This window comes from Corvus hawaiiensis, chromosome 7 (genome assembly GCF_020740725.1).
Source record: "Corvus hawaiiensis isolate bCorHaw1 chromosome 7, bCorHaw1.pri.cur, whole genome shotgun sequence".
Lineage (NCBI taxonomy): Eukaryota > Metazoa > Chordata > Aves > Passeriformes > Corvidae > Corvus > Corvus hawaiiensis.
In genome coordinates, this window is record NC_063219.1 from 4,557,307 (window position 1) to 4,582,432 (window position 25,126).

The window sequence follows — 25,126 nt, forward strand, 5'->3', positions numbered from 1 at the left end:
TAAGATGTCACACATTCTCAACTGCACAGCCTCACTCTGCAAAAAGGAAAAGTAAAAAAAGATTAAAAAAGAAATGAAAAAAAATCTTTAGGCAAGTAAAGAGCACCAAGTCCTATAAAAAGAGTAGGCTGTGTTTCTTAACCACCACCTGCTGCCTGCAAGAGCAGTATTTCCTTTTGTACTCTTAGGAAATCTTGTTTTACTTCCCTTTTTTCTGGCCAGCAAATGCTCAGCTGACAGGATAGCAGCGTTTCCTCATTACCTTCAGGGAGACAGACAGGCACTACTCAAAGCAGTGAGAGCAAATCCTCTGCCCTTGTCCAAAAGCACTGAGACGAGAAATGCAGGCTCTCAAATTCCCTCTGGATTTTCAGGTATGTGCAGCTCACCTTGTTCTGCAGTCTGGCCTTTTCCTCTCCACTCTGCCTGACCTGCTGTGCACTTGCTCTGACTGTACAACAACCACCTGAAGCCCCACACAATATTTGGCATTAAAGAGGCTTATCTACAAATGCTCACACTTTCCCAAATGAAATTTCCTGATCCAAGACAGAAGATCGGGTGGAGTCTTATAATAAATATCAAGCCAGTAACTCTGCAGTGTTCCCAGTCAAGGCCGGTCCCTCACTGCTCTTCTGGGCTGCTCTGCCAAACCCAATAAGCTGCCAGAGTGAAGGAGCTGGATGGGAGCATTCTGAAGAAGTGCATGCTTCTCTCCCAGGCAGGCTTTAGAAATGTAAACCCATGTAGGAGGATCTATGCTTCAGGCTGGCTCCTCTAAAGTGAACAACTTCTAATTAATTTTTTTAAATACTGCTCCAGGCTCCTCTTAAATTAAGGAAAACTGTCTTCTACTTTCCTTTACAGAAAGGCACTGTAAATTACACTTAATCTGATTAGGTAGGGAAGAATAAGCCAGATGTGCTTCTAGGAGCTTTAAATATGTCCTTTTAAGCAGCATTTGAAAGAACACTGTTTATATCAACTTACTTTAATATGAGGTAAAGCACATTTAAAGAGTCAGTTTAAAATACTACACAATTATAATATTATTGCAGACCCCTTGTTAGGAGAACACCTTACAGAGGGAAAAATACTTGAGCAAAAACTGCTGTCACCAAATTGTAATTTACTGACTCTGAAAGTGTTAAAAGACTAGACCAGTAGAGATTTAAGATTATCCACCAAGGAAATGAGCCTTGAAATCTGTATCACAATGTATTTGGTTACAATTTCATTTCTGAGACAAATTATATTTTTAAAAAATAATATAAATCTTTTCAAATAAGGAAAGATATACTGGGGAATCAGGATGGGATTATGTCTCCTGACCATTTCCTCCATCTAGAGGACTTTATTTTGCAAAGCAGATGAATCACCTTGCCCACATGAGCAGTGAAAAGTCAATTCATCATTTTAAATCAATGCTCTCAGCTGACTCAACTGAGCCTTGGAAAAGGCCCCTGGTGCTGGATGCGATGGTGAAGACTGCCCTGGATACAGTGTTTGGGCAGAGCGAGGACCAGAACCTCAGCCTCACTCTTTCACTGTTTTACTATATCACACCTTTGTTTGCTAATGGAAGAACGATGGAACGAACATAAAGACTGGCATTAGTGAGACAGGTGAAATTGTAATCCTGCCTTGTAGTTTGTTCCATGTACACAAAACCAAACCCAACATTTAACGCATGACTGGTATGATCTCCTCAAAGAGGTCAGGACCAGAAGCACAAGGAGATGTTAAAAAGAAGGTTCAAACTGACAAAACAGCTACAAGTCAACACAAGTGTTTAGCAGAATCTCACTCTGTGACCAATGTGTGTGTGTCACAGCAGGGCTGAAATTAAAAAGAGAAGATTGTAATTTGTGTTAGATAATATGCTTAAATGAACAGTAAAGGACTGGAATAATTAGTTACAGGATTTACAAGCATCCAAGAGAATATGAAGCACTTACAAGTATGCCATGCCGAGGAGAATTCTTTATTTTTTGAAAATGGCTGGACAGTGGCATTCAGGAGTATTTTGCCAGCTCTTTTATTTTTTTCTTGGGAGCCTCTTGTCACCTGATATTGAGAAAACCAAGGCAAGGTTATACTTTTTTGCTGCTTTTATATTGTTCCTTCCCCATTAACTTCTGAGCCTCAAGACCTAAGGCACTTTTTTGGGGTATTGGGTGTCAGCTGGGGAACTCTGAAGACAGTTGTTGCTGCCAAGTGCCAAGAAAATCTGGACCCTTTTCTACACTCTCAGTCCCACCCAAGCTTTTAAGAGAGAACTTAGCCCGTTACTCTAAATGGCAGGCACAGTACAGTTGAAAAGTCAATACTCTGGAGATCAGATCATGTCAGAAAGGAGGATACCTGTCATTCAGAAAATGTCCATATTGCTATATACTTTACCCAGTGCAAAATGACTCATCAAACTTTATCATCTGTAATCCAAAAACAGGTAGGAAATGAAGATAACAAGCAGCAATAACAAAAGTCTCCCTTCCTGGAAAAGTATGGCACTTCTTTCACACTAACCAGCATTGGTGCACAAAAATCTGCCTGACCCTGCTCATTCGGTCAGATCTTCTGATCAAAGACCCACAAACCCACTCCTGCCTCTTAGGGAAGGGTATTGATTAACTTGTTACAGAAGCATCCCACCTTCTAAACCCCTGGAAATCTAGAATGGTTTAATCCTTCTCACTAATGATTACCAGAGTTTTAATCACTTCCATTTTGAAATTCAAAATAGACATAACACTTGGGCATCTGTAATTATCTTTATGGAAGTGAAGATTTCCATTAGGTTAGGGCACTTTACATAGATGAGGCAGAAAAATTACAGGATTCAGGGACCAAAATCTGAAAATGCACAGGCTCTAATGCAAAATAGGATTCACATTTCCAGTGATGAAGGCAATTAACCACAGGAACACAGGAAGGTAATAGATTCACCTTCTCTGCGTGTGAAGACTGGATGGCTTTCCCAATGGTTTACTGTAGCTCACACGAGAGAGTAGAAAAATAGTAGTTATTAAGTGACATTTTCCACTTTGTGTTATACATGATGTCCAAACACTGCCAGTGACTCCTCCTGCCTTTACTGTTAACAAAATTTGCAGTTGTTATCAGTCCACATTTAGAAGCTTTCTCATAGAATAAAAGAGGAAATGATATTGTTAAACTCTAGAGCTCAGCTGAAAACACCAGTACACGGCATGCAGCTAGTATTAAAATTTAGTTGCAAAATTGGTATGTAAATATCATACTATCTATCATTCATGATTCAAAAAGCAGCCAGGAGGACAGGAACCAAAATAACAAAAGGTATAAGCTGTAATTGTATCACTAGGCATCCTTTATGTCTCTAATAAAGTACTGGAGCTTAGTTACGGTTGAAAGGAGGGAAAGCTGATAGTACGCTGGTTGATGTTGCCGTACAAAGGAAGAACAGAATCCTCATCTGCAGATAAAAGAGACATGAGCACTAATGAAGACATGAGTAAAAAAAAAAAACCCTCCCAGTCTAGTAGCCTGAAGGCATCTTAAGTGAAACGTCTGAGAATGAAAACCAATCTGTTTAATTAACGCTAAGCACTAATCGTTAACACCAATTACATAACAAAAACTATCTCAAGACAGGGATTCATGCTCTAGGAAACCAGATACAGTAGACAAAACAATAATTAAAGAGCTGAACATACTTGGTTCTGTAACAAGTTCTAGTACATTTACACTTGTGTAAATACAGGATTGTATCCCTCAACTGTGGCACAGATGAGCCATCGGGGCTGGTGAGCTCTGTGGTGTGGGACTTCCAACATGACCTGTGATGTTCACTGCCATGGTTTACCTCTATTCCCCTGGTGAAGCTAGGACCTGCTATTTTCCAAGCTTTTCTCATAACCGGTTTGGCTTAACTGGTCCCCGAGTCAGCATTTTGTGAGTAGAACAAGTCAGAGCATGAACAGCAGCTGTTCACAGTCTCTTCTCAAGCAGCAGTGAGGTAGTATCAAACGAAGACAGGAAGTAACAAGTTCAGAATACATGAAGGAAGTTACCTACTTCAAATACTGCAGAAGGTTGCAGATGCTACAAAATACAGCTATTCCGTAAGTGAAGAAATAACAGCATCGTGGATGCAAAAGGAAATAAAACTCTCCTGAGTTGGAAACTGGAACTGTGAATGTCAGAAAACAGCATAAAGTCTGAGGAAATAGGGGATGATTTGATTGTTCATCCAGTCTTTCCCATTCCTGTTGCCTGAGGCTGGCTGTGGCTGCACATGAGACAAAGTCCTTTCAAAGCCATCCTTTTACTTGGAGATTCTGAGATTGGACCTGTCTTTTTTTCTTTTTCCTCTGTTAGGAACCTATAGTGACCTCTACAGTGAATACTAATGGGGCTTACTAAAGGGTTTTCAAACAGCTGAGTAACATGGTTACTTGGTGGACATATATAATTCCATGTCAAATGGCAAACACTGGGGTTGGTTGCCTTGTCTGTGGCACGCTTCCATTTTAATTACACCTTGAGCCCTTTGCCTTCTGCTACTGCAAAGCTGAGAGATCCTCTTAAGATGGAAAAGCCAACCCCTGCCTCAACAGCTGCAGCCAGCTCTGCTCTCCTCATAGGCTGGAACTGCTGCCTGCCCACAGTAAAGTGAGCACAGGTCATCCCTCCACCAGACAGGTTATGCACCCCTGATTGCTGGGTCCTGCCACCTGCGCTTCCAGAGCTGCTCTCAAACGAGCATATCTGCATATACCAATGAGCATACGGCAATGTTCACTTCCAAACACCTGCAGGCATCCCTTCCTGTGCCCTTTGCTCCCAGCACCCTTATTCCCAGGTGCTGATATTCCTCCTTTAAGTCTAACAGAAAAGGCTGCACTGCCCAAAAGCAAACAACCCAAACAGATAATTTTCTTGTCTGACTCGGATCTTTGCACTGTGCAACGCTCACACCTCCTGCTGACTGCTGGACCCCAGGCATGAAACCTCAGCAGTGCCTCCAAGAGCTATAATAGTTGATGTTATCAAGAAACTGCTGAGCTGCTGTGTCTGATACGCTGCCCATAAAGCAGTCACTTCCACCCAGCCTAACACACCACCCTGGATCACCTGCTCATTCCCTTCACAGCTCTTAAAGATGCTCACTCAGTGTAGGTCATTTGGCCAGAATTGTTTGTCTCAGGGCACTGTACAAGATAGAAGCCCTTTCTCTCCCTCCCTCTCTGGTTATATTTCCTCTACTTTCCCCTAGAAGAATCAGAGCAGAATTTTGCTCAGTCCATCCACTCCCTTCTGTGCCTGCTCCCCATTAGCAGCACAAAAGCTTTCCTTTGTCAGATTTGTTGGTCTGTGACTGACAAGCAATTGCAATAAGTAATTTCATTTCAGTGGAAGATAATAAAACGTGATACCATAACTACCCACAGAGCCCCCAAAGTATTCCTGTTCACTTTAATAACCTGGTGAGATGCTGTTAATCTTGACAGAGTCTGCCCAGCAGGTGCTGGGGAGCTGAATCTTCATATTCTTTCACTGCTTGATGATCCTTCCACAGGGAAAGCTTCAAGCTGTTAAAATGCAATGGCCCTGCTCTATTTTTTAATTACATTTAGTTTATTAGAGACACAATCAGATGCATAACTAATCCTGGAGCCTGCCGTACCTTATCAAGAGGGAAAGGGACATCTTACTCATTTAGGCTCTCGCAATCTCAGATATGCGGAGCGGTTTCCCTCTGGGAGACAGGCATTGAAGGGAAATACACAGCAGAGGGGGAATTCTGTTTTTTTCAAAAGCACATGATTTTTACCAATATTTCTCTGCCCTGCCCAGGGACCTCTTCAACACAAGTTGCCTTTTTTATCAAATGTTCCTCCTAAAGCCAAGATGTGCCAAGCAAATTTGGGTGCCTGTTTTCCATTTAAAATTCAGTCTGCCTGTCCCCTCTGGACCAGAGAGCAAATGAGCTGTGTAAGGGTGAGAGGATAGATGCACTTGGTGCCAAAGAATTATAGGCCTCCCCTTTACCAGCACTGCAGAAACATTAGCTTCCCTTGAAATGACACTCCTGGATGCACAAGAGGAGGACTAGGGAGAAAGCAGAATTTGCACCAGAAGCACATCAGTGTCCCAACAGTAAAATGGTGATGCTTTGAAAGCATCTTTGAAAGCCTGGGTATTTCTCAGCATGTACATCACCTCGGTGCACATCTGACCTGTGCTCCTGCTCCTGAGCAAGCAGAAACCCATCCTGCTACAAGAGCAAAGACAAAACCAGCCCCTCAACATCTTGCCAGCATTCCAGAGGGGATCATTAAATACACAGGATGTGCTGAGTCCAGGCAGGAGCTCAAAGCTGAAGCATGGCAATCTGAACTGTGCCCATCACAGAGAATAGCCTGACCCCTGATCTGTGCAGAGAGGGAAACAGGGAGAGAGGGAGCAGGGTCCAATCAGAAAGGTTTCCACTGCATCAATGGCACTTTTTGTGACAACCCTATTTTCAAAATTTCTGTAGCCGTAAACACACAATAGTGGAGGTGAGAAGGCAGAGATCTTTCTAAGAGAGGGCAGTTCAGGGGCTGAAATGTGAGGACGCTCCTTTCAAATTAAAAGGAGAAAGCCAGAAGAGCTGCTCCCAGTCAAGGCAAATGAGTAAAATACTGCTGCTAAAACTGCTACGTCCACTTGGGAAGCCAGAGTCTAGCTCCAAGATTAATTGGAGGGCCAGCATGTTCCTCAAAATCCAGAAACTGCTCTTCGGTAACATCTTATTTGTGTTAAATCCACATCTGTAATTAAATTGTTTTCTAAGCTCTTGAGAAGTAACTGAAATACTTAGAAAGGATCCGAGGAAATTACAATAACTGTGATATGGCTGTCTCCCTCTTACAAAGGGAGACATGCAGATCTCTATCCCCCAGCAGGTGGGTTCCTGTGATATGAGCTCTTCAGAAAGGAGAACTGTTCCAAACTGAGAGGTGGGAAAGTGTCGTGGCTTGACACTGGCCAAACACCAGGCACCCACGAAAGTCGCTCACTCACCCTGCCCTGCCACAGCTGGGCAGAGGAGAGGAAAAAAAATTAAACTAAAGGTTCATGAGGTAAGGACCCGGAGAAAACACTTCAGGGGAAAAACAGGCTCAGCTTAGATGTACAAAGTGATTTTATTACTAATAAAATCTGAGGAAGATAATGAGATGTAAAATAAGCCCTTAAAAACACCTTTTCTTCCCCAACTGCTCCCTCCTTCCCACCGACAGTGCAGGGACACAGGGCATGGGGTTTGTGGTCAGTTTGTCACCCGAGGTTTTCTTCCATTGCTCAGGGAGAGGAGTCCTTTCCCTGCTACACTGTGGGGTTTCTCCCACGGGAGACAGTTCTCCATGAACTTCTCCAGCATGGGTCCACTCTCACGAGCAGCAGTCCTGCCAAACCTGCTGCAATGTGAATTCCTCCCACAGGCAAACAGTCCTCCCAAAACTGCTGTGGTGTGGGTCACTCTTCCATGGCGTGCAGTCCTCCAAGGACAAGCTGCTCCAGTCCCTCTCTCCATCGGGTCTCCCACTGGAGCACAGCCTCCTCCGGGCATCCACTTGCTCCAGCATGGGCACCTCCCCCACAGGCTGCAGGTGGATCTCTGCATCCCCCATGGACCCCCACAGGCTGCAGGGGCACAGCTGCTTCACCATGGTCTTCACCACGGCCTGCAGAGGAATCTCGGCTCCAGCGCCTGGAGTGCCTCCTCCTCCTCCTTCTCCACTGAGCTTGGTGTCTCCATGTTGTTTCCCTCACATGTTCTCACCTCGTCCTCTTCTGTGACTAAAAGAAAAAACTGTGCCCCACTTTGTTTGGATTTTCTTCTTAAATATGTTTTCCCAGAGGCGTTACCATCATCTGTAATTGGCCCAGCCTTGGCCAGTGGCATGTCCATCTTCAGAGCCACCAGGGATTGGCTCTGCTGGACACGGTGGAAGCTTCCAGCAGCTTCTCATGGAAGCCACCTCTGTGGCCGCCCACTACCAAAAACCTGGCCGTACAAAACCAACACAGAAAGGCATGAGCATCATTTTAGTCTTCTGTTCCTCAACCAATGTATGTCCAAATCCTGTGGAATTTCAAGGGAACTCATGATTCATAGCAAACACACTGCATACTTGTCTCAGAGAGTTAATTTCCCTGTACTCCTGTCATTTTTTTACAGAAAATGAAGCTTTAGAAAAGAGGAATAATAGATCTGTTCAAGATAGCTGAGCTTTGTTTTTCTACAAACATTTCTCAAAGCAAAACTACAAAACGTTCCTGGTATTGTCTAGAAGTCTACTTATGTTACATTATTAAATATACTTCCCCTTATTCCAGAGGGTCTTCTTGAGTTTGCATAGTGAAAATGGAAAAAATTAACTTTTGTATTTCCTTCATATTGAAAACCTGGGAAATAAATAACCTTGGGCTTTCTGTCTTCCAAGAAAAGAGGTGATGTAAAAACAAGCTAAGTGCAGCTGACTTACCTTAGTCCAAACCAAACAGAGAGCCTCTTGCATAGAATAAAAAGGTCAAGAGTATAAAGATGTGATCTTGACAGGGAAGAGAGCCAAGAAAACAGTTCAGTATTTAAATAACTGATTAAATAAAATGTAATTAGGGCTAAGTTGGCCCCTTTCCCAGAGTTCATAAACGCACACAAGGAATCTCCTCTGGGGGCATGCAGCCTGACACGTGCCTTGATTAAATCAAGCCATTTAAACAGCTGACCTTTTTTAGTGTCAGCTTCTGCTTGTTCACCCCCCTCAGCCCTCTCTGGAGCTACCCTTTCATACTGCTTGCCTCATATCTTCCCCACCTTTAGATGTGGCAGGAGGCAAATGAAATAAACCAGAACTACAACAGAATGAGAAGTTCCAGAAAGCCTTTGTTGTATTTATTTCCCAGGTTTGTGGAGCAGCAACCTAACTCACATGGCCTCAGAGGGTTTGGTGAGCCCAGCTCCCTAGAGTTTGGAAATCCCGAATTGTAGAAGACAAAGCTGTTTTGAGGGAAGCATTGCACAGAGCTAACCCAGGTGGGTATTTGCCCTGTTCTCATCAAGCTCTCAGGTACACCAAAGCCTCATTTTGCATAACTCCAGTGGGCTGGTGTGCTCTCTGACTGGCACTGCTCTGCTAAGCCTGAGGAACAGATTTTTACAGCAAATTAAATCAGTTGAGCACAGCTCACCCTAACCTGTTCCACAACTTCTAGACAGGTGGTTTTTATTACATTAGTCCATTCCTCGGGTAGAGAGTTGACTTTCCGTGTTGACACTGACCATATGGACATATCTTCCATATGGTATGGAGCACAGGGAATCCCTCATTTAGAAAGGAAAATTCACACCAGCAAAGAACCTACAGATGCCCAGAGAAAAAATAGGTGAAGAGTGAGATGGAGAGGTTGTACCTGCATTTCTCTCTGCTTAAAAGGACTAAAGTCTGATTCAAAAGAAGTCAATGAGAGTCTTTGCACTGCCTACAGGAAACTTTGAATCGGAATTTGATTTGGGAAGAAGGGGTTGAATTGCAGCAATCGAGACTTTTTTCTCTGAAGTGAAACAATGACTCGGGCTCTAGAGCTAGAGGTAATGAAAGGACAAATTATGCTGCACTGTTCAAGGAGATACTCCCATTTCCATGCACAATATGTTGTGCTGGAGGCACCTCCCTTCCAGGTTGTTTAGATGTTTCTGTTTAATTCTGATTCCTGTCAAAGTGCATTTGAAGGAGAATAATATACATTCAGGAAGTAACCTCCCATCTATATATGTGGAAAATTTGTCCATCCAGTAAGTCCAAATTCTAGTTAAACATCACCTTCCAATTATTTACAATGCTACAAATATTGATTAAAATATATGCATTCATACTGATTTTAGTCTTAATTGATGCTCCACATATTTTGCACACATGGCTGTTTTTACACTCTTTAGAGGAATACATTATCAAACACTTTGAGAGGAACACGAATGAGCAGAGTCCTAAACAAAAAGACAAATTCTAACAGTGTCAAATGGGGGTAATGTTGAGGATTTTGTACATTTTGTATCAGAGATCCTGAGAAATGTCTCAGGAGTCTTTATTATCCCTATAACATCAGCAAAGATGAATCTGTGAGATGGAAGGCCATGAAAAAAATGAACATAAATATTGTGGAGCTACCCAAGGTCAGAGAATAACTCACAGCAGCCTTACCAGACTTGCTGGGTTTACCATGTGGTTCTCCATCCATCCTGTATGACATTCCTTTAAATTGTATCTATTGAATGTCAGGACCAAGCTGCCCACAAGAAAACTGGCCCTCCTGGCTGATACTTTTGCACTCACTTAGTCTTCCTTTCAGACCATTATGACCCCAAGCTCAAAAGATCAGAAGAAACTGCTTGGAGATTTCAGCCCATTAGTTTAAAGGTAAAGAGTAAGATGAATGGAAACTCCCTTTCAGTGGCTAACTGGGGGTGCCTCAGGACCTGTGAGCAGGCAATGTCATTTGCCAACATTATTTGCAACCTTGTCCTTCTGCAATAAAACGATGGCGTTCATCCTTCAACGTCAAGAGCACGGAGACTAGCAAGACTGCCTCTCAGCTGCAACCTTTCAGCTGCCTTCTCTGCCTCTCATCTCACAAAGCTCTCTCCTACTGCCTGCCCTGAACACAGTCCTGAGGGTGGTCTCCTCACAAATCTCACTCACAGCACCTGGGGCTGCTGGATGAAGACTCTGTGATTCAGAAGGAAACTCTGCTCCAAAAAAAGTCCTGGTGTCTAAGCAGCTCAACACATCCTACTGTGATATAAATCCTCTCAACTCACCACCACCCCAGATCAGAGACTCGGGACATGAGCACCTGGCAGAAAAGGAATTAAGTAGTGTATAAAAGCTAACTGGTCAACTATTTAGACAGTCTAAACTTTTAAAGGATGAAAATGTACCTACTTTCATTGACATCTGTGGAAGGTATCTTTTCAGCTTTATACCGGCTGGTGCTTGTATTTCAATGCCTTAGAAAGCCTCGAGCAGCCTTGAGAGGTAGCACGGGCAATCCAGCACTTTAGTAGCTCTAAAATCGGTACCTGAATCAGCTGCAGAGCAAATGCCATCAGCAGAAGCAAAGAGGGAGAAATATAGCTCCCTGCTCGCTCAATTCCCTGCAGTTAGAAGCCTTCAAATGAGACAGACGACCAGAGATGTTTACAGGAAGGTAGCTGAGCTGAGAGAGGGCATTTGCCTCCCCTCGACCATCTTTTATTCGGAGAAGGGGAAAGGGGATAACTGGGGGCGGACCCGGGGTGAGCGGCCAATCAGACACTGCTGAAGAGTCTGAGTTACATTTGGCTTTGCCCGCGCTTGGAACAAAGGAACTCAGAGCACATGTCTTTGGGAGGGGGGAGGGGAAGCTCAAAACAGGCAGCAACAGACATCAAGGTGCTGGTACTTTATCATGTCTGCAACACTCTGACATGTTTTTGCTGTCCCAATGCCTGGCACAATCACGAGGTTTGGCAAAATCATGATGAAGTCTCTGATTTTTTCTATCCTGCTGAGTTAGAGACCTTATGGGTTAAGAGGAAATTCTCCAGTTGTCCAAGTACAAAAAAGGCCCACACCACAGCAGTGTAAAAGAAGAAAACACAACCACCCACCTTGCCCTAGGCTATAGCCAGCAGCCAGCCTGTTTTCTAACGTATGAAGAGATTCTTTCAAATGTCCAGCTGTGCCAGACATGAAAAAATTGCCACAAGGATATTTTTGTGCTAATTCCCTTACTCATTTAGATTCTTTCTCCTTACCCTTTCTTCCACTTGGTTATTCTGATATGTTTTTCAAATGTGTCAAAATTAGCAACATTTTCTCTCCTATGCTCCTAACAATTTTTCTTTTTCTATCTTCTCTGCCTTGTTACACTTTGTAAGGGAAGGGTTTCCCTGGAACTATTGTCCAGATCTAATAACCGAGAGACTCAAATGTTCTTATGAACACTTACCTTCTCCAGGGTTGCAGGAGATTCTGATTTCACTGAGGGAGAGGGGCTATCCTGAACATGAACAGACCAAAATAGTTCATTCAAGACCATCCCAATTAGCCTCAATTTCCATGGTTCCCTACTCCAGTATATTTCATTTGTCCTGGTACCCTGTGGCACTGAAAGGAGGGAAGCTGGTATCAGAAGCATGAAAGATGAGGCGGGTATTCCCCACCTCCAGTACAAGCCACACCTTCGGCAGGCTCCTGCTCTCACTGCAGGGCAGTGACAGCTCTGCCACTTGCCCCTTTCCAAGAGGATGACAGGTTACAAACCCACTCAAAACACCTGACAGCAGTCTGACCCAGTTTTCAATGCCTTTCAAAGAAAGAAATCAAGACACACTGCTTTCACCTTCCCTACTTGTGATGGAGGTAACCCTGTCTCTGTCTCTCTCCCCCCATAAAAAACCACCACATTTCCAAACCCAGGCAATGACAGACTGCAAAATGTAGATTCAGCACATTTTGCAATATATCTTGACTTACACATCAGCATAATGGCACTCCTCCTCTCAGGAAAAGATTCTGATTGCCTAGATCAATCTATTCACAAAGGTGAAGAGAACTTCCTTTTAGCCCTTTAACAAAATTATCTCGGTCGTCACAAGATCGGCAGCAGGCATCGGTTCATTCCTTGCAAATTTGCAGAATTTGCTTTTTTTTTGCATGTGTGGTTTGCTTTAAACCTTACTTATATAAGGCTTATTTATCACAGCCACACAATCTAATTCATGTATATGTATTTAGTATAAAAGCATTTGAATTAATGTTCCCAGCTTATTTACTTTGAAGGACTGAATGCCCCCTCAGGAAGACATATTGATCTTAAAGGAGGCCATTCTCTGATGAGCACTGGTTCCTGCAATATTTATGGCATCTGAAGCCTTTTCTCTCCTCTTGATCTTTTGAAAAGAGGTCCCAAAGGAGAGTGACAAAGCTTGGAGAGTGGAGGAGGGAGAAGAAGTACAAGAGGGGTCCCTTTGCTCTGAGTACAACATCAAAATGTAAACAAGAAGGTGATCAAGGACTGTGGTCATTTCTAAATTAAGCATAGAAAATGTATATTAATGAATATGAGAGGAAAAAACCCATTGAGTCAACTTTGTAGAGAATGTTAAAATGGAGAAAAAAAATATATCTGCAGCTTTGTTCGGTTTTGAAGCTCAGTTCTGGTAATTTAGGGTATATCAAGTGTGGTTTTGAGGCCAGCCAGAAGAACTAATGTCAGTGGAAACATCAGAAAGCAACTCCTTCACAGTCTAGCACATGCCATCTTTTTAACTACTCCACACGACCACATTTCTTATTAAAAATAAAATATTTAATACTTTTCTAGCTTCTTCAGAACTGAGTTTGCACTCCATATGAGCTGAGAGACTGAGGAGTGCACACTTGATACCGATGTGATGTTCTCCCTCCTCCTATATCCTGAAGGGAAATCACAGTTCCTGGCTTGGTTTCTGTTTTCATGGCCTAGTAAGGAACAGGAAAGGCAGAACACAAGCTGAAGGATCTAAAAGCCACATCCAGCACTCCAAAGGCTGAGTCAAAATATGTCACTGAGCCACTGTTTTGTCCATACTCATTTATTGTCTCAAGCATTCTGCTTCTTCACCATAAATGGAGGGAGTCTTCTCCTTTCTATCCTGAAATTCACCAGGAGCAGGCGTCTCAGCCCACATGGACAAAGAGCAAAGGCCAAGGCGGAGAGCAAGCAGTTTTGCACTGCCTGGGGGAGCTACCTCCACACTTAACTTGCATTATTATGTGCTGGATGCTATCCTAGGGCTGACTCACATTGTCCATACATGTTATCTAGGATACAGCTATGTAAGTGTATGTGCAGAGGTTAAGATCTGCTGCTCTGCCACCAGCCTTGCCTGTCACATTCCCTCATGGGATGTGGGAGCACAGGTAATGAGTAGGAAAACATCAGTTTCTCCCATTTTGGGAGGAAGTGCTGTAATATTCTGCAAAGCAGGTAATAAGCAGATTCATTTGCACGGCTCTGTTGAATAGATGAGGTATGGGAAGCTGCCAGCTCTGAGCTGTGTCTGCCCCTCATCCTTCCCTTAATTGAGAATTTATTTTGTCACAAAAGTCGATGCTTACATCAGAAACCAACGCTGACCCATGGATGGGAAAAGATGAGGCCAGGGGCCAGGGTCCCACTGTAAAAGGTGCAGTTTTCAATCAGAGGGGTGTGTTGCACCTGGCTAAAAAAGAATTCAATGAGAGCTTTGATTAAACCACATTATTCATAGGTGTAACATGATGGAAAAAGCCAATATTCAGGGGGAAAAAAAGTATTTAAAAAGCATTAGCTTTGAAACAGGTCTGGGAACTTTGCTTCTTTAAAAGTGACCCTCATCTGATTCTTCCTTGTAGGAACAGGGGATGTGGATGGGATGTCCAAAGAGGACAATAAGGGGATAACAAAGGTTTCAAAGATCAGGAATAGAAAAAAAAAGTTGATGATGGTACATAGGCTCTTCTTTGCCCCTTTTCCAACCAACACCCAGGAGATGTAGATGCCTGCTCCAAAGATTCTCCCAATAGATTTACCCAGTGGAAAAACCTTGGATTGCCCCAAGGTATTTTGGTGGCCAATGGCAAAAACTTTTTAGGAAGCTGTGACAAGACCCACTGGACACTTCTGTGGGTGATTGCAGCTTCTGTGCACTCACAGCAATATATATCATCAGCTGCAAAACCTGGGGTGAGTCCTACTAAGGAAATCCCTCTAATTAGGCACCCAGAGATGTCATTTGTCCCATGTCCTGTGCTGACCTGCAGCTCTGCATTTCCACAGCTGCCCCCACCAGCCCCCTCAGAGGGGGCTGTAAAATGTGTACCCAAGTCCTCTCTACGTGAAAGGTTCCTCTCAGCTGGGCAAAACAGCACAGATCTCTGTGGCTGAAGATCAAGGGGGAATGGCAAAACCCAGAAGCTTTAGGAGCAAAGCCTGATGCCTGTCAAAGTCAACACAGACACTCTCCCTGATTTTCGCAGAGCTGGGATTTCTGCACTCATTTTGTTTCAATGTCAAGATGAGGGGAAGGGTTCAGATGTGCTGTCAAGCATTTTACTGGAGGAATTAAAATAGCCAGTTTCAGGTTAGCTTTTTGTTTAGTTACTCACTGCATCCTGTCACCAAAGGGCCTCTCTTGGCTGTATAAAGCACTTCCCTGGCTTAGTCACATGGAAGATAGATGTGGGAGCACTTGTCTCATCAAAATGTTTGTTGTAAGGGGAGATCAGAAAACTGAACCATGGCAAAAGCTCAAGAGGAGATATGGGAAAAAGAGTGTTTACCAAATAATTCAGCATTGGAGAGATAAATGGACATTTGAGCTCATTTCACTACATAATGTTATTAGTTATATGAAATTAGACTGTCAAATGCAGTTCTATAAAATGCAAGGGGAAAGCAAGAGGGCAAAAAGGAGAACGAACACACAGGGGACAAATCACTGTCACTCACAAAGGAGTGCCTGGCAGACTAAGAATTAAGTTCACTCCTCAGGGCAAGCCATCCCCAGCTGTTATATAAATACATTTTAATGCCCCTGTCAAGAGTACAGCAAGAAAAAGCCAGCGTTCCCCAACACAGTGTGTCAGGTGTTCTCTGTCATTCAGAGAGCTTGAAAGAGACACATTTGGATTGCAGTTTTGTCACTTCTCCTCTAGCAGTGCTCAGGCAGCTTCTCTGGGTTGGATGGAGCAGGGAGTGACTGTGGAGAGCAGCCAGGCACAGGGCAGCAGCAGTAGCTGGTCAGTGGGGTAGGTGCCACGCTCCCCGTGCTCATGCAACCGGGGAATCTCTTGGACTCCTCCAACCCCTTCTGGGCTGTATTGCAAAATCGGCATTTGCCAGGCTGCTTGGCTTTTCCTCACGGGACTGACGGGGCAGGAGGGGGCGGGGGAGAGCTGACAGCCAGCGTGCAGCAAACCTCGCTCAGCCTCCATCAGGAGCTCTTGCTTCCCAGCAGAGCCATTCTCAAGGGGAGAGGTGAGGTTCAACCTCAAGTTCCTGAGCAGAAAGCAACGATGGTACCAATCCCCAGAGTATGCAATTACCTCCTTTTCCCATTAGTCCAGATCCTACTGCCTTCCCTAAGCTGCAGCTTGGTTACAAACAACTTCAGAGTGACTGTGAGCTAGACTGGAGCCAATCTCTGCTAAAGCTACTAGTTTATTTTTCATTTCTGAAGAGCCCTGCAGCACTTTCTTCAGAAATAAATGGTAGGAGGGGACTTTTCCCCTTGCTGTCACACAGCTAACAGTGCTACAGCTGTCAGTCCTAAACACCTTCTCCAGCAAAATCAGAATCATTGCTCCAAAATTGGCTCTATTTGAGATGAGCAACTCTCAGATGCAGTTCCATCAGCTCAAGAGGAGTGCAATCACATCCCACCTTGTAAATGCACTTTTGGATTTCTGCTGCCTTTCCCTCTGAAACATGAATTTGGTCCTAGCTACTCTGTGAACTCTGAGCAGGTGGGAAATACATGGTGTTTAGCACACAGGAGACCAAGCAGAAGGATATAATATGATACAGCCATGAATAACCAACTCAAATGGGAGACTATGAAAGAGGAGTTCATTTCAAATGCAAGCATTTTCATGGGGGCTAATGCAAGGCAACCTGCAGCCACTGCCATCTGAGGAGCCAGGCTTACAGGGCGAGACAGGTTTTGTACTTTCCCTTTGGGCACAAATCAATAATTTGGTCTCTTCCTGGCATCAGGCCAGTGGAGGACATGGTACACCCATCCCTGTACCCCCAAGCTGAGTTGTATCAGTACAAGAGTTTGCAAAGCTTTGCTTTAGCCACAACACTGAAACAAAACAAAATCACGAAACCACCAAGCCTGTTAAAGTCACTGAAACCCTTCTCACGGCACTGACTGGATAGTGCGGCCCCAAAAATTACTCAGATAACAACAACCAGGAGGTAACAAACATCACTTTTACTGCCAGAGAAAGCCAGCATCAGCACAAGGCACAGACTCAGAGCCACAGCCCATTCCTTGGCAGGCAGGTGTTGCCAAGGTCCCACTAAGTCACTGCTGAAGATGATAATAGTGTGTTTGCTGCTCTAGCATTGTGACTCCTGTTGCTTTGCTGATGTGAGTATCTGACCTAGTACAAACTGGCATCACCTGCTTCAAAGATGAAAAACAACACCAGCTACTGACCCAATCCACAGGGTTGCCAGGGCTGAGGGACAGAGGCATCCTTTTGAATCTGCTTTGCTTCTATGATTTGTTTCATTCTCATTTTGTTTCTAAATGGCTCTTGGTTTTCTGCAATCACCTCAGCAATAGCTCATGTGCAGTTACATGCCAAGCTACCACAAAACATGTTGGGAAGAGCTATTTTCCTGGGCTCAGCAGCCCCTGAAGGGAAGTGGCTGCTGGTGGGCGCTGTGCTCATCCCCCCGTGATGCATGGGCCTGTCTGAGCACGGGCTGCGCTTCAGTGCGTACCCCCTGCGAGGGGCACCTTTCAGCAGCATCACTGTTGCAGCAGTTCTTTAAAAGCCACTGTGGGATCTCATATTTCTGGAAGCACATGCATGCAATTTACAACCTTCTAGCCAGCAGCACTACAACACAGATTACTTAATCCATCATTTCCAGGAAGGGAAGATGGTTGCTAAGGTACAGGGAGATTTCAGTTGGGTGCGACTTGGTTATTATAGAAGTAACTGCCTCAGAAAACACACAAAGCTTCAGCCAGAAGCAAAACTGCATCCCCCAAAGCTGAGGCCTCATCCTGTCCATTCCTTACCTGTACATAGCCAAAGACTTCCATCAGAAATGCCACGCCAGTGATTCCACTTATAAATGCACACAAGACACAGAGGTACGTAGTGAGTTGTCCTTATCTTCCTGAACTTCGGGACCAAAGTCCCATGTTACAAAAGAGAAACTTTCCTGTTCTCAACCATGTGCCATTTTACTGTCATAGAAACATAGAATCATTTAGGTTGCAGAAAACCTCTAAGGCCATCAAGTCCAACCATTCCCCCAGCATTGCCAAGTCCACCACTAAACCACATCCCCAGGTGCCACATCGACACAGCTTTTAAATCCCTCCAGAGGTGGTTACAGCAACACTATGCCAGGGCTTGATAATCCTTTCAGTGAAGAAATTTTTCCTAATATCCAGTCTAAAATAGCCACCACTGATGATGGTATAACAGCCTAAATGATTTCAAACTGCATCTCCATTTGCTATGAATATTAACCAGTGGCACAATGAGAGGAAGCAAAGTGTTTTCTAGAGATATATTTTCACTTGAGACCTGGCCACAAGGCTGTTGAAATGTAGGATGAAGGGAAGAAAGGGAGAGAGATCATGATTAGGCTGAGTCTGTCCTTATCTTTAAGCATATCAATGAAGAGCTTAATAGAATCATAATGAACATGTTCTTGGGTACGTGTGCTTTTCCAGCAGGCATTGCAGCTCTTGTATAAGACAGACAGCTCCATCTCCTGGGATATAGCTCAGTCCCTGGAACATTAACAGAGACCTTGAAAGGGTTCATCTTTGTATTCTACTTTTTCCCCAGTGTTGAAGAATCCTCTGTGAAAGTATTTGGTGACTGCGTGGGAGTAGGGGGAAGGAGAACATATTGTTTTACTTTTTAGACAGCAACTCTTTGGAGATGTCTAACACAACCATGCCAACAACCAGCCTTCAGGCTTGGAGTTTACAAAGACCATAATTCATTGGTTCATTCCAGTGGACTCTTAATTTTTGTCCCTGGATTTCCCAGTCTTGAGGACACTGTTAGGCAGCCAAATCACTGTCCTTTCCCTGAAGTAAGTCAGCACTATGGTGAGTTGGTACTTCTGCTCCCAGGGAAGTTCCTCCTTTGGTCTCTGCTCAGACTAGGGCTCCTGGTGGGGTATCTCACAGAAAATCAGAAAAAAGCAGCTGGATGCCAAACTGGAAGCTTCTGGGACTTTAGGGTTTTGTCACTTATGCTACAACACTCAAAGTTACTTGGCTTCTGAATCTGGGAATTGATGTGCAAGGCTCACAAAAAAAACACAGGGTTTGCTTAAGAATTGTTGGCTGAAATCACAATATTAATCCAAATATGTAGGTCATATAAATGTGAAAGTCAAAAAAATTTAAGAAAATACATTACAAGAGTTAATAGCCAAAATTTATAACAAAGTATGGAAATGGTCTAAAAATACTTGCTGCAAGTACTTGTAATGAAATAAAGACAAGATAAAACTGCAGCTCTTTTTATTAGACAATATTGAGTTCTTATGAGGACAGTGTCTAGCAGCTTTACTTAGGGCAGGACTCAGTTCAAGGCATGCACATTACACAAGGTACATAAATTCCCACTCTAGGCTGTATCTTTGGAGGTATGGGCTGAAGGGTTCTGCTACGGAAAGCCTATTGATCAGTGGGACCTGCTGAGCAAAGCTGTGCACACTCTGCCACACAGGTGTGACAGTTCACACCAGAGCTCATGCCTCTCCAACCACTCACTGAGGCTGCCTGTCAGTATTAAGAGACCTGGACTGCAGCATGTCAGCCCACACTGGAACTAATGGATGAGCAAAGGCACAATGCTGGAGGACGTTAAAAGGCAAATCATAAAAAAATAAAACCCCTTTATAGCTTTACAATTAAAATGGGCATATAAGAGGTTCAGAAGAGATTGCTACTTTGTTCTAAACCAAGTCTGAAATTAGGTAGAATTTATCAGGCAGCTTTTGGGCCAGAGATACAATAAATGCTGATGTCGTTGTTACATCAGGTCTCTCATCTATTGTTCAGAAAAGAAAACATAAGCTTATCTACAGTTTATCTTTTCCCTTGTTTTTTTATTTCCACTGCTTTCCTCTTTGCTTTGAACAATTAAATGATGCTATAGATAATGCCCTCTTTATACAGGTAACCCACAGTGGAGTGGTGGTTCTCTGAATTTTGCAAAAATAAGCTATTGCATTATGTGCTGCAGAGGGCTTATCAGCTCATGCCAGCAAAGGGCAGTGATATACTTGGGTGACAGAAATTGCCCTTAAACAGTCTTAACTATCTGGGGAAGAAGAGTAGAAGGTAAGAGGAAAGTGTGCCAATGTGCAAGAAAACAAATTTATTGATTTCTCCAGGAAGCAACTAATCATACCTCTAACAGCTAATGAACAGTTTGCTGTTTTCTTCTGCTGGAGTTACATCTTTAGTGGAATAAGAATTGATGTCTACCCACTTATTAAGCAATATTTTAAAAATGTGAACTCCTCGTTCTATTTCAGAGACAAGGAGGTTAGAATATAGAAGCTCCACAATGAGATTTTCCAAAAGTTCTCACCACTGTCACCTCTCTGCTCTTGGTAGCAAAGTCACAGCTGATCCTTGATCTGTGCATGGCTGCTTCTGGAGCACATCAGGGCCTATATGCCTGTGCAGGATGAGGAAAGGAAGGAGCATATCCAACTATACAGCAAGGTGAAGTGCTGTCTGGGAAGAACATTAATTTGGTCAAGACCATTCCAGCTAATGTGGACTCGCTAATGACTCCTAATGTTCACACAGGAAGAGTCACCCCTTAATTTCAAGGTCCTGTTCAAGATGATTCTTGACAGTAAAGCATATGGAACTCACTCCAGGTAGAAGCATCGCCTTGCCACTGTCACCAAAATTATGGGAAAAACAAAAACCCTCCAACAACATTTTTAGTGTTAGGGAATCAAGGCATTACTTTTGTCAGGAAAATTAATCCACAAACACCAGAGGCTTATGTCCAAAAAGGAGACAGAGGAGTCCTGTTACTTTATTCCAACAAAGGGAGAGGCCATGGGGCATTCCCCTGGGGTGTCTCAAATTGTTAGAGGACACAGCCTCCTTTTTTATCCCTATTTCCCAGCCGCATTTCCATCTCTCTTTCCCTATTGGCTGAGGTACTTGAGAGGTACAGACTTCCCAAATCACTTAATACAGACCTCCTTCTAATGTATACCCCCCCGTTTTCCTTTTCCTATGGAATTTATGGTTCTTCCCATTATTTCTTTCACCTCTCAGTATCTAGCTTTACCTATCAGCAAACCCACAGTTTGTTTGTAAAGACAAATCTATCTCATTCCTTTCACTTCATTCTGGCCAGGATGTGCAACAGAAATCTTTTCATCCACACATAGCTCGGGTGTGCAGAGAAAATCATTCCATGATCCATGGATTTTACTAGATTTTTCAGATACTTATACAGTCAAACCCCATAGGGATTCATTGGTTCAATGTTCCTTGGTCCCAAGTTATGCAGTTCTTAGTATTTGGTTTCCTATTGGATATGGATTTTTTTGCCTTCGATGCTAATTAGGTCCTAATTCTTATCTCTCTTTTCCCAGACCAGGTGTCTCCGACCATGCCAGGGGTGATGTTTGGAGCTGATGGTCATTATCTTCTGTGTATCTTCTGTGCTACTCCCAATCTGTTGAGATGTTAAGCTCATCAGGCCTCACCTGGTGGAACAATGTCCTAGAAAGAAACTTCCATTCCCTTCCCCTGAGGCAAAGGCACACATAGATTGGACTTGATGATCTCAAAGGTCTTTTCCAGCCTAGTTCATGTGAAACATTAGTCAGTTCTGTGAAAACTGACTAAAGTTACATTAAAAAATTTTACATTTCATATCATCTCCAACACCAGGACTCTGACTGAGATTTCAGGAAACCCAGGTCTGCTAAGAATCCCAGAAGTCTGGAACATGGAGACAGAGCTGGGGTGTGTCTTGGTCCCTGCTTGCCCTTGTCTTTCTCATAAGGTGCACTGCTCCAGAGTGAGGTGACACTGCCCTCAAACTGGCCCTTGGCACCAGTGCATAGCCATGATGACCAGGGACAGTGGAGGTGGGGAGGAAACAAAACCATCCAGAGTCTGCTCTGCCAGTCATCTCATATCCTCAAGTGTGAGGTTTAATAACCCATGTCATTATCTTAGCTTGCTTCAAAAGTAGTTGTTCTGGGTTTGGTTTTTTCAGTGAATTTTTCATCCACCTGCTACCTGGAAGAAGGACAATGCAGGGGCGGGGCAGCATTGCCTGAGAGACAAATGGGGCAATTAGGAAACAAAAGATGTCCCAACATTCCATTGAAATGGCCCTGGCTGGGGTGGGTTGAGGGTAATACCGGGAGAAAAAGGTGAGGGGGATACCCCAGAGGCTTGGCTGGGTTTTCCTTGGTCCTGTTTCCAGGTTCGGGGGGCGAAGGAGCTGCTTGCCCACGTCCCTGCAACCTGGCCGCTCGGACCTCAGAACCAGCGCGTGTGGCGCCGAAACACCGGGGTCGGCTCTCGCCGGCCCCTCTGCCCGCGACGCGTTGCCGCGGCCACTCCTGTGTGTCGGACTCTTGAGGTCCCGGTCTGCTGCGGTTTCCCTGCACTGCAAGTCTGCTTCTTTTTTTTGTTTCCTGGCCGTTTGGGGAGCAGTCCGGAGCCGACGTGAGGGGTGTCCCCGCAGGGGCCACCTCTGCGCGGTACCCGGCAGTCGCGACAGCCGCCACCGTCACTGCCCGGCTCGGCCCCGCCGCTGCCGCCGCGTGGGCCCCGAGCCCGCGCCACAGCGCCCCCTGCAGCCCCGGGGGAACCATCGCACCCGCCCTGCCCGGCCGGGAGCCACCAGCGCTCCTGCCGGCTGTGACCGGAACTGCACCCGAGGGGAAATGGCTTCAAGAGCAGGAAGAGACTTCATTGGGTTTTCTGTTCTTGTTTGTTGTTGCTGCCGTTGTTGCTGTTCGTTTGCCTTGTTACACACATACATACTCTTAAAGAACTGTTATTCCTTTCTCCATATCTTTGCATGAAAGCCCCATTACTTCAAAGTTTTAATAATTTGGAGGGAAGGGGATCACATTTTCCATTCCAAGGGAAGTTCCCACCTTCCTTGGCAGACACCTGTCTTTCAAACCAAGACAGTAGTGTTTCACAAACAACATAAAAAGATTATCATACAAGGTCATTATCTCTGGGCTAGATGGAAAAGGAAGAGGTTAATTGGCTAGAAATTAATAAACAAAACAAAAGCCAAACAACAATACAATCATGACCTAAAAGTGGGTAAAGCCAAGTGCATTCCTGTGTTGGAAAAAGTGGGTTTAGAGCAAATGTTTAAACTAATGTGTTTAAATTAATATGCTTGAAACAAGTGTATAAATTAATAGTGAAATTCTTTTACCCCATTCTTAAATAAATTGCAAGACGTTTTCAAAACAAGTAGATGTGAATATTGGTAATATAGATAAACATTTCTTGAATAAGAAACCCCTGTGGGTGTAGTCATCCTGGGAAGTCTGTTTTGTGGTAGCCTTAAATATGAATCGAGCAGCTCCTTTACTCTCTTGACTTGCACAATCCATCAGTGTCTGCACAACCTTGGGTTCCTGTGGGCTGTTCCCACAGCTCATTTCCCATGGCACCAGTTAGTGCTTCAAATGCACCACCAGGAATGAAAAATGGATAAACAAATTGGATTTCCCAGTGCTCCTCATGCCAGGCAAAAGAATAGGAAAGAAGGGAAGGGAAAACCTTCCTCCATTTCCAGGGTGTTTGCTGGAGGAGAGAGGAGCCAATATGTCTCTTTTTATTTCCTTGGCAAGGAGGGAGTTAAGGCGGGGGCTGAGAGCTGGTGCTGGTGTCAAGACACTGTGTGGAAGGGGATCTCTGCTAACGTCAGGTTGGAATTACTGCCACATTGTCTTGCCAATGCCCCCAACATTTCCTACCTACAAAGACAGAACCAAACCACGTGAGATGGAGTCTAATTACATTACTGGGTGGTTTCTGAAATATGAATGCATCTCAAGACTTTAGCAGCGTATCTTAATGTCTCAGTCATAGAATCAAAGAATGGTTTGGGCTGGAGTGGAAAATAAAGTTCATCTTGTCCCAGCCCCCACCATAGGCAGGGATACCTTCCACTGGACCAGGTTGCTCAGAGCCTCGTTCAACCTGGCCTTAAACACTTCCAGGAATGAGGCATCCACGGCTTCTCTGGGTAACCTGTTCCAATGCCTCACCAGCCTCACAGGGAAGAATTTTGTCCTCATATCTAATCTAAACCTACTCTTCATTTGAATCCATTCCCACTTCTCCTGTGACTATATGCTCCTGTAAATAGTCCCTCTCCATCTTTCTTGTAGCTCCTTCACATACTGGAGAGCCACAGTTAGGGCACCCCAGAGCCTTCTCTTTTCCAGGCTGAACAATCCCAATTCCCTAAGCCTTTCTTCCTTGGGGGAGCAAAGACTGCCTTGCAATCACAACAAAACCCACCAGCACAACTTGTGACAGAAAATAATGAAAATTGGATCTTGATCAACCAGGAAACTACCCAAAAATAAAGAAAGTTGAGAGTTTGGAAAAGAGCCCCCAGCAGACATATCTCAGCTAATCGACTAATGGAAGGCATTGGAATACATGAAGTCCCTTCCAATCCAAACTATTCTATCATTTATGTCTGTCGCGGTTTGACGCTGGTTAGGCGCCAAGCACCACAAAAAAACTATTCACTTAATTGCCTCTGCTATAGCTGAGCAGAGAAGGGGAAATTAAAACTAAATTTTCATGAGGTAAATTAAGGATTATTGGGGGAAAAGGCAAAACAGGTCCAAACTTACAGTATAAAGAAGACTTATTACTAACAGAATTAAAAGTAAAAACAATAATGAGAAACCAAAACAAAACTTCAGAACACCTGTGTCTTCCAGTACCTCCCTCTTTCCACCAAACCGCTCAAGGGAAACAAATATGGGGTTTTGGTCAGTGTTTCATTTCTTAAGAGTCCTTCTTTATGTTTAAGGATTCCTCCCACGGAAGAGAGTTCTCTGCGAACTTCTCCAGCATGGTTTCAAACTCCACAAACAACAGTCCGCCCGAATCTGCTGCAGTGAAAAATCCGTCCCACGAAATCTTGCAGTCTGCTCACAGCTGTCATCATGGGTCATAATAGTCATGGGATTTTAGTCTTTTAAGGATGAGCTATTCCAGCTGAAAACAAAGGCTCTCTTCTTAAATCTCTAAAAGCCTTTCACAACA

At 44.0% G+C, this 25,126-nt stretch overlaps 1 long non-coding RNA gene across 1 annotated transcript; it reads left to right on the plus strand.

Moving 5' to 3' along the window:
• Positions 1-286: 286 nt before the first annotated feature.
• Positions 287-21,727, plus strand: LOC125328832. The gene is made up of 2 exons (XR_007204892.1): positions 287-374; positions 21,445-21,727. It is a non-coding gene; the product is annotated as an uncharacterized LOC125328832 (long non-coding RNA).
• Positions 21,728-25,126: the final 3,399 nt, after the last annotated feature.